The sequence below is a fragment of the Nomascus leucogenys genome, chromosome 6, assembly GCF_006542625.1.
Source record: "Nomascus leucogenys isolate Asia chromosome 6, Asia_NLE_v1, whole genome shotgun sequence".
In the NCBI taxonomy this organism is placed as follows: Eukaryota; Metazoa; Chordata; class Mammalia; order Primates; family Hylobatidae; genus Nomascus; species Nomascus leucogenys.
Genome location: NC_044386.1, coordinates 8,964,119 through 8,974,099, shown reverse-complemented (window position 1 = coordinate 8,974,099; position 9,981 = coordinate 8,964,119).

Here is a 9,981-nt window from a genome sequence, read left to right as displayed (position 1 = left end):
AGTTTTTCATATGCTTGTTGACCATTTGTATATCTTCTTTTGAGAATTTTCTATTCATGTCCTTAGCCCACTTTTGGATGGGATTGTTTGTTTTTTTCTTGCTGATATTTTTTGAGTTCTCTGTAGCTTCTGGATGTTAGTCCTTTGTCGGATGTATAGATTATGAAGACTTTCTCCACTCTGTGGGTTGTCTGTTGACTCTGTTGATTATTTCTTTTGCTGTGCATAAGCTTTTTAGTTTAATCAATTCCCATTTATTTATCTGTTTTTGTTGCATTTGTTTTTGGGTTCTTGGTCATGAACTCTTTTCCTAAGCCAATGTCTAGAAGAGTTTTTCTGATGTTATCTTCTCAAATGTTTATGGTTTCAGGTCATAGATCTAAGTCTTTGATTTATCTTGAGTTGATTTTTGTATAAGATGAGAAATGAGGATCCAGTTTCATTCTTCTACACATGGCTTGCCAATTGTCCCAGCACCATTTGTTGAATAGGGTGGCCTTTCCCCACTTTATGCTTTTGTTTGCTTTGCTGAAAATCAATTGGCTGTAAGTATTTGACTCTGTATTTCTTTTCTGGATTCTTTATTCTGTTCCATTGGTCTATGATTTTTGTACCAGTACCATGCAGTTTTGATGATGATGGCCTTATAGTAGTTTGAAGTCAGACAATGTGATGCCTTCAGATTTGTTCTTTTTGCTTCATCCTGCTTTGGCTACGTGGACTCTTTTTTGGTTCCATATGAATTTTAGGATTTTTTTTCTAGTTCTGTGAAGAATGATGGTGATATTTTGATGGAAATTGCATTGAATTTATAGATTGCTTTTGGCTGTATGGTCATTTTCACAATATTGATTCTACACATCTATGAGCATGGGATGTGTTCCCATTTGTGTTATCTATGACTTCTTTCAGCAGTGTTTTGTAGTTTTCCTTATAGAGGTCTTTTACCTTCTTGATTAGGTATTTTCCTAAGTATTTTATTTATTTATTTTTGCAGCTATCGTAAAAGGGATTGAGTTCTTGATATGATTCTCAGCTTGGTCATTGTTGGTGTACAGCAGAGCTACTGATTTGTGTGCATTAATTTTGTATTTTGCAACTTTGCTGAAATCATTTTCCAGTTCTAGAAGCTTTTTGGATGAGGCTTCAGAGTTTTCTAGGTATAGAATCATGTCATCAGCAAACAGTGACATTTTGACTTCCTCTTTACTGACTTGGATGTCAATTTCTTTCTCTTGTCTGATTGCTCTGGCTAGGACTTCCAGTACTGTGTTGAATAGAAGTGGTGAACCTGGGTATCCTTGTTTTGTTCCAGTTCTCAGTGGGAATTCTTTCAGCGTTTCCCCTTTCAGTGTAATGTTGGCTGTGGGTTTGTCATAGATGGCTTTTATTACCTTAAGGTATGTCCCTTCTATGCTAATTTTGCTGAAGGTTTTAATTATAAAGAGACCCTGGATTTTGTCAAATGTTTTTCTGCATCTATTGAGATGATCGTGTGATTTTTGTTTTTAATTTTGTTTATGTGGTGTATCACATTTATTGACTTACATATGTTATACCATCCCCACCTTTCTGGTATGAGACCCACTTGATCATGGCGGATTATCTTTTTGATATGCTGTTAGATTCCGTTAGGAGTATTGTGTTGAGAATTTTTGCATCTATGTTCATCAGGGATATGGGTCTGTAGTTTCCATTTTTTTGGTTATGGCTTTCCCTGGTTTTGGTATTAGGGTGATACTGGCTTCATAGAATGATTTAGGGAGGATTCCCTCTTTCTCTGTTGTTTGGAGTAGTGTCAATAGGATTGGTACCAATTCTTCTTTGAATGTCTGATAGAATTCAGCTGTGAATCTGCCTGGTCCTGGATGTTTTATTTTTGATAATTTTTTAAATTACCATTTCAATCTTGCTACTTGTTATTAGTCTGTTCAGAGTCTCTATATCTTCCTCATTTAATTTAGGAGGATTGTATATTTCCAGGAATTTATCTGTCTCCTCTAGGTTTTCTAGTTTATGTGCATATAGTTGTTCATAGTAGCCTTGTATAACCTTTTGGATTTCTGTGGTATCAGTTCTAATATCTCCCATTTCTTTTGTAATGGAGCTTATTTGGATCTTCTGTCTTCTTTTTTTTGTTTATCATGTTAATGGCCTATCAATTATATTTATCTTTTCAATGAACTAGCTTTTTGTTTCATTTATATTTTGTATTGTTTTCTTTTGTTTCAATTTCATTCAGTTCTGCTCTGATCTTGATTATTTCTTTTCTTCTCCTGGGCTTGGGTTTTGTTTGTTCTTGTTTCTGTAGTTCCATGAGGCATGAGCTCAGATTGTCTATATGTGCTTTTTCAGACTTTTTGATGTAGGCATTTAATGCTATGAACTTTCCTCTTAGCACTGCCTTTGCTGAATCCCAGAGGTCTTGATAGGTTTTATCACTGTTATTGTTCAGTTCAAAGAATTTTTTATTTCCATCTTGATTTTATTGTTGAAACAATGATCATTCAGGAACAGGTTATTTAATTTCCATGTATTTGCATGGTTTCGAGGGTTTCTTTTGGAGTTGGTTTCCAATTTTATTCCACTGTGGTCTGAGAGAGTACTTGATATAATTTTGATATTCTTAAATTTATTGAGACTTATTTTGTGGTCTATCATATGATCTATCTTGGAGAATGTTCCATGTGCTGAAGAATAAATTGTATATTCTGCAGTTGTTGGATAGAATGTTCTGTAAATATCTGTTAAGTCCATTTGTTGTAGGGTAGGATTTAAGTCCATTGTTTCTTTGTTGACTTTCTGTCTTGATGACCCGTCTAGTGCTGTCAGTGGAATATTAAAGTCCCCCACTGTTATTATGTTGCCATCAATGTCATTTCTTAGGTCTAGTAGAGTAATTGTTTTATAAATTTGGGAGCTCCAGTGTTAGGTGCATATATATTTAGGATTGTGATATTTTCCTGTTGGATTAGTCCTTTTATCATTATATAATGTCCCTCTTGGTCTTTTTAAACTGCTATTGCTTTAAAGTTTGTTTTGTCTGATATAAGAATAGGTACCCCTACTCTCTTTTGGTGTCCATTGGCATGGAATATCTCTTTCCTCCCCTTTACCTTAAGTTTATGTGAATCCTTATGTGTTAGGTGAGTCTCTTGAAGACAGCAGAAACTTGGTTGGTGAATTCTTATCCATTCTGCCATTGTGTGGTCTTTTAAGTGGAGCATTTAGACCATTTACATTCAATGTTAGTATTGAGATATGAGGTAATATTCTACTTATCATGCTATTTGTTGCCTAAATATCTTTTTTTCATTGTATTATTGTTATGTACTCCTGTGAGATTTATGCTTTAAGGAGGTTCTATTTTGGTGTGTTTCAAGGATTTGTTTCAAGATTTAGAGCTCCTTGTAGCAATTCTTGTAGTGGTGGCTTGGTAGTGGCAAATTTTCTCAGCGTTTGTTTGTCTGGAAAAGACTGTATCTTTCCTTCATTCATGAAGCTTAGTTTCCCTGGATACAAAATTCTTGGCTGATATTTGTTTTGTTTGAGGAGGCTAAAGATAGGACCCCAATCCCTTCTAACTTACAGGGTTTCTGCTGAGAAGTCTGCTGTTAATCTGATAGGTTTTCCTTTATAGCTTACCTGATGCTTTTGCCTCACAGCTCTTAAAATTCTTTCCTTTGACTTGACTTTAGATAACCTGATGACTATGTGCCTAGGTGATGATCTTCTTGTGATGAATTTCCCAGGTGTTCTTTGAGCTTCTTATATTTGGAAATCTAGATCTCTAGCAAGCCAGCAAAGTTTTCCTCATTTATTCCCTCAAATATATTTTCCAAACTTTAGATTTATCTTCTTCCTCGGGAACACCAATTATTCTTAGGGTTGGACATTTAACGTAGTCCCAAACTTCTTGGAGGCTTTTTTCATTTTTTTAAAATTCTTTTTTAGTTGTGTTAAATGGATTGAATTAATCTCAAAGGCTGGTCTTCAAGCTCTGACATTCTTTTGCTTGTTCAAAAGATTCTATTCTATTCTTAGACTTTCCAGTACATTTTGCATTTCTCTAAGTGTGTCCTTGATTTCCAGAAGTTGTGATTGTTTTTTATTTGTGCTATTTCACTGAAGATTTTTCCTTTCATATTGTGTATTAGGTTTTTGATTTCTTTAAATTGGACTTCACCTTTCTCTGGTGCCTCCTTGATTCACTTAATGATTGACCTACTTAATTCTTTTTTTTTTTGAGACAGAGTCTCGCTCTGTTACCCAGGCTGGAGTGCAGTGGTGTGATCTCGGCTCACTGCAAGCTCCGCCTCCTGGGTTCATGCCATTCTCCTGCCTCAGCCTCCCGAGTAGCTGGGACTACAGGTGCCCGCCACCACGCCCAGCTAATTTTTTTGTATTTTTAGTAGAGATGGGGTTTCACCATGTTAAACAGAATGGTCTCAATCTCCTGATCTTGTGATCTGCCCACCTCGGCCGCCAAAATTGCTGGGATTACAGGCGTGAGCCACCACGCCCAGCCCTTAATTCTCTTAATTCAGAGATTTTGTCTTGGTTTGGATCTATGATCTTGGTTTGGATCTATGATCTTGGTTTGGATCCATAGATCTTTGGACCTATGATCTTTTGGGGGTGATAAAGAACAGTGCTTTGTCATATTAGCAGAATTGCTTTTCTGGTTCCTTCTCCTTTGGGTGCATTATGTCAGAGGGAAGATCTGGGACTCAAGGGCTGCTCGTTCAGATTCTTTTGTTCCACGGGGTGCTCCTTTGATGAGGCATTTGCTCTCTTCACCTAGGGTTGAGACTTCCTGAGAGCCAAATTGCAGTGATTGTTTTTGCTTTTCTGGGTCTAGCCATGCAGAGGAGCTACTGAGCTCTGGGCTGGTACTGGGGAACATCTGCAGAGTCCTGTGATGTGATCTGTCTTCAGATCTCTTAGCCATGGATACCTGAACCTGCTCCCATGAAGGTAGCAGGGGAGTAAAGTAGACTTTGTGAGGGTCCTTGGTTGTATTTTGGTTTAGTGTGTTGGTTTTGTGTTGGTTGGCCGCCAGCCAGTAGGTGTGCTTTCAAGAGTGCATCAGGTGTGGTACTATAATATAAGGGGATGCAAACTTGCCCTAGGGATGTCTGGTTAAGTATTCAGGTTTCTCAGGCGGTTGGCAGGGCCATAGAGCTCCCAAGAGATTATGACCTTTGTCTTCAGCTACCAGGGCGGGTAGAGAAAGACCACCAGGTTGGGGCAGGGATAGGTATGTCTGAGCTCAGACTCTCCCTGGGCAGGGCTTGCTGTGGCTGCTGTGGGGGATGGAGGAGTGGTTCCCAGGCCAATGGAGTTATGTTCCCAGGGGAATTATGGCTGCCTCTGCTGTGTCATGCAGGTTGCCAGGAAAGTGTGGGAAAGCCAGCAGTCACAGGCCTCGTCCCGTTCTGATGCAGCCAGCAGTCCTAAAGGCCCGTCTCACTTCCCACTGTGCCCCACAACAGCACTGAGTCTATTTCCAGGCAGCCAGTGACCAGGACTGAGAACTTGCCCCAGACCACCAGCTTCCCCCTTGAAAAAGCAAGCAAACTCATAGTTTTTGGCATCTCAGGGAGCCTGCAATGGTGACCCATTTCCTTCAAATGGTCTGTGGATTCTCTCAGCTTTCCTGGTATGTTCCTATAGTAGTCCTTGGAGCAAAAGTTTATGATGTAAGTCTCCACACACTGCTATGTCCACCTGAGTGGGAGCTGCAAGCTAGTTCTGCCTCCTATCTGCCATCTTAATCCTCCAAAAATATCAGCTTGGGCTTCTATAACAAAATATCATAGACTGAGTGGCTTAAAGAACAGGCATTGATTTCTCTCAGTTCTGGTGGTCTCGCATCAAGGTGCCACCATGGTCAGGTTCTGGTAATGGTCCTCTTCCTGGCCTGCAGATGGCTGCCTTTTTCCTGTATCCTCACATGGTGGAGAGAAGAAGGAACATCTGGTTTCTCTCTCACTCTGTCGCCCAGGCTGGAATGCAGTAGTGTGATCTCTGCTCACTGTAACCTCTGCCTCCCAGGTTCAAGCAATTCTCCTGCCTCACCCTCCTGAGTAGCTGGGATTATAGGCTCCTGCCACCACACCGGGCTAATTTTTGTAGTTTTAGTAGAGATGGGGTTTCACCATGTTTACAAGGCTGTTCTCAAACTCCTGACCTCAGGCGATCTGCCTGCCTCGGCCTCCCAAAGTGCGGGGATTACCGGCTTGAGCCACTGTGCCCAGCCTTGTCTTTCTCTTATATTGGGGCTCTACCCCAAGGGCCTTATTTAAATATAATTATCTCCCAAAGACCCCATCTTCTAATACCATCACACTGGGAGATAGGGCTTCAAAATATGAATTTTAGGGGGATGCAAACATTTAGTCTATGACAGAGTTAATGGATAATTTGAAAGAGGTGGCATGAGAAGGACTAGAAGTGGCTCATGACTCTCATGACCGTGGCCCACCAGATAAAACCCCAGCTTGGCATTCAAGGTGCTGCAGAGCTGGCCCTTCTTCCCTTCACAGCCACTTGGAGGTACCTACACATCTACTTACGCTTGCCCTCTCCTTAGTTTGGCCAATTCTTACTCATCTTACATCACAGGCCTATGTGAAGAGCTAGGAAGCCCTTCCTTAGCTCTTCACTGTGTTAAGTGTATTTCACCACCTCCCATTCTTTCCACAGTAGACCCTCCCTCCCACCACAAAGGCTGCTGTAATTGAGAGTGCATCTGTATTACATTGGAAACCTGTGTTTATGTGTCTGGTCTAAGACTAAGCTAAACACAGGTAGAAAATATGTCTCATTCCCAGAGATATGAGCCCAAATGAAATTATATCTGTCTATGCCAGCGTTTTTCAATGTCTACACTATTGACATATTGGGCTGGATAATTCTGTTGTTGGGGCCTGTCTGGAACATCGTAGGATTTTGAACAGCGTCCCTGGCCTCTATCCACTAGCATCCCCAATTGTGACAACTAAAATTCTTCAGCCATTACCAATTGTCCCTCTGTTCTATACTAGGAGTTATAGGAGGTAGGCCAAAAGAGGAAAGAAATAGGCCTGCTTAAGGTTCATCTCCAAGTGTGCTTGTGAATGAACTCACCTTGGCAGTTTCTACCTTTTTCCACATTGCTAAATCTCATTAGTTGTTTCCTATAGACCAATATATATTCAAAAATGCTTGTGGGATTTTTTTATGATAACAAAATAATCTTACGAAAAATGTTTCCACTGAAATACTGTGTCAGGAAGTTTATGATACCCTCGAAATGCCATTGAGAGGAAAATGTGCTTGAGAACAAACATCTGTTAGCTCGTTTGAACCTGTGACAGCCCTCAGGATTTAGCACTTACCGTTTGGCAAGAACAAGTCTTCAGTTACTTCAAAGTTTAGTAAAAGATGCCAGGAGATGTTTCTTTCTTTCTCTTCTTCTTTGACTTAAATGCTTAATTGGGAGAATTATGCCCCCTAATTTAGTGATGTAGTGACAGAGTTGCAAATTATTTCAGAGGATCAGTGAAACCGTATGGTAGGAAAAGATACAGCTGAGTTGTTTTAAGAGAAGAAATAATTCAATATTTCTGGACTGGTGTGTATCTTAGTCTACTGTTCTCACTGAAACGTGTTCTCTAATAAATCTTGATGAGCAGCTGGTATTCAAGGTGAATCCTCTGCCTCAGGATCCCTCGGTTTTGGCTTTCTTAGATGATGTTTCTGATTTGATACAGCCTGGCTAAATCTCCTCACCTTGCTAAGGAAATTCTCTTTGGAAGATAATTTTGTGATTGAGGAGCTATGATTGTTACTGATACTTGGTTAATTAGTTTACAGTATGCATGACACAGGTGGGAATTTGTGAATGAAAAGGTGTCTGTATTTTGGAAAATATTTTGAACTAGTGTGGCCCCTTAATTTTGTTGTTGCTGTTTTAATGACCTAAAAATGATAAGGGATAGAGCTGTGGTTTTCTGCCCACCTAGTGACAAGTGGCGCTTTAGAGAGACAACCTAACAGCCATTGGTGAGGAGGAGGCACTCTCCTGCCACAGACACTGGTCTGTGGATCACTGCATGTCCCAGCGATTGTCTAAAGCAGGTGAAGTGGCACTATAGCCAGGCTTAGAAAGGGGAGAGGAACCTCTTTGGGCGTGTATGTGCCTGCCTGAGAGGCAGTCAGTGCCCTGGTCCTTCCCTGGGTTTGTGTGGGAAGATGGCAGACATCCTCTATCTGTACCTCTGAGGGATATTGTTTGCAAGGAGCATCCTTTCTGACCATAAGCAGGCTGAGTTTGGGAGAGGGATTGCTTCAGCTGTCCATGTGGTACTGGATTTTACTTACGTTGGCACAGTCAGTTCATTCTCTGTAAACCAAAGTGGACTTCAAGCCTGATTTAATTGTTGTAAAGTAGGGACCCAGGCTCATGAGTTAAGTTGTAGCCATCTGCTCTTCCTATTGAAATGTGAGCAGTCAGTTAACCAAATTTCACAGCATGAGGGATAAACAGTATTTCTGGGACTCCCAGCATTTTACAGATGTGGAAACTGAGTCCAGGAGGAAATCAATGCTTTCCTTGTAGTAATGCAATTAATTATGAGCAGAATCAGGGCTAGGACATAAATATATTTTTTTCTAATTAAATGTTCTTTCTACAACATTTCCTACCAAATATCAGAAAAAAAATACAAGTTCAGTCGATTTTTGGTAAGAGCTTTATTGACATGTAATTACTAACCATATAATTTCACCTGTTTTAAGTATACAATTCAATTTTTTTTTGTTAATTTACAGAATTGTACAATTATCACCATAATCCAATTTTAGGACATTTACACTACCCCAGAAACATTCCTCTTGTCCATTTGTGATCAATCCCCATTCCCAACCCTAGGAGTCCTTTCCCAACTCAAGGCAACCACGAATCTTCTCTTTCTGTAGATTTGCTTTTGAGAAAAGATCGTTCATATTAATCAATACACCGTGGGACCTTTTCTGTCTGGCTTCTTTCATTTAGCCTAATGTTTTTGAGGCTCATTTATGTTCTCGTTCCCTTTTATTACCACATGTATTCCACTTTGTGGATGTTCCACGCTTCCATGGCCAGTTCACCAGCTGATGCGTATCCCGATTGTTTCCACTTTTAAACTATCGTGATTAATGCTGCTGTGAACATTCGTGCACACATCTTTGGAGGCAAATATGCAGGTGTATTAGTTGAACATGACTTATGTGGGGTGCTGTTTTTCGTTTAATGCTGAATTCTCTTTGGAATACCTTGCAAATTCATTTTTTAAAATCTACATAGATTTTTTTTTTTATAATTGTAGAATTTGCAAGGTATTTCAAAAAGAGTTCAACATTAAGCTAAAAACAGCCCGCTACATAAGTCAACAGAAGGATGAGCTGCAGAATCACCAGTGGCATCATCATCAACAACCTTTATTAGGCACTAATTTTTCCTGATTCCTGGGAGTTAAGTCAACAGAAGGATGAGCTGCAGAATCACCAGTGGCATCATCATCAACAACCTATATTAGGCACTAATTTTTCCTGATTCCTGGGCTGAGTAGGAGGTATTTTTATTCTATAGACTAGAATTTTTTGCTATTAATTCATGCTGTCTTCTGTCTCCTGCTAAAACAAAGCTTTTTTTCTCATTCAGAAGCAGTGAGGCTGTGTCTCAGAGAAGGTGGTAAATGTGCAAACTTCAGCCTGCTTTGTCTTCCAAGTACCCCACATGCTATAAAGCAGCCTCTGAGAGGACCCTCACTGACTACTGACATTGACATTGAATTCTCTGTTGTTGGGGGGCTATCCTGTGCATTGTAGGGTATGTTAGCAGTACCCCTGGCCTCTACCCACTACATGCCAATAGCAAACCTTCCAGTCACAACAATCAACATCTTCAAACGTTGCTAAATGTTCCCCGGGGAGGAGGCATAATCATCTGGGTTG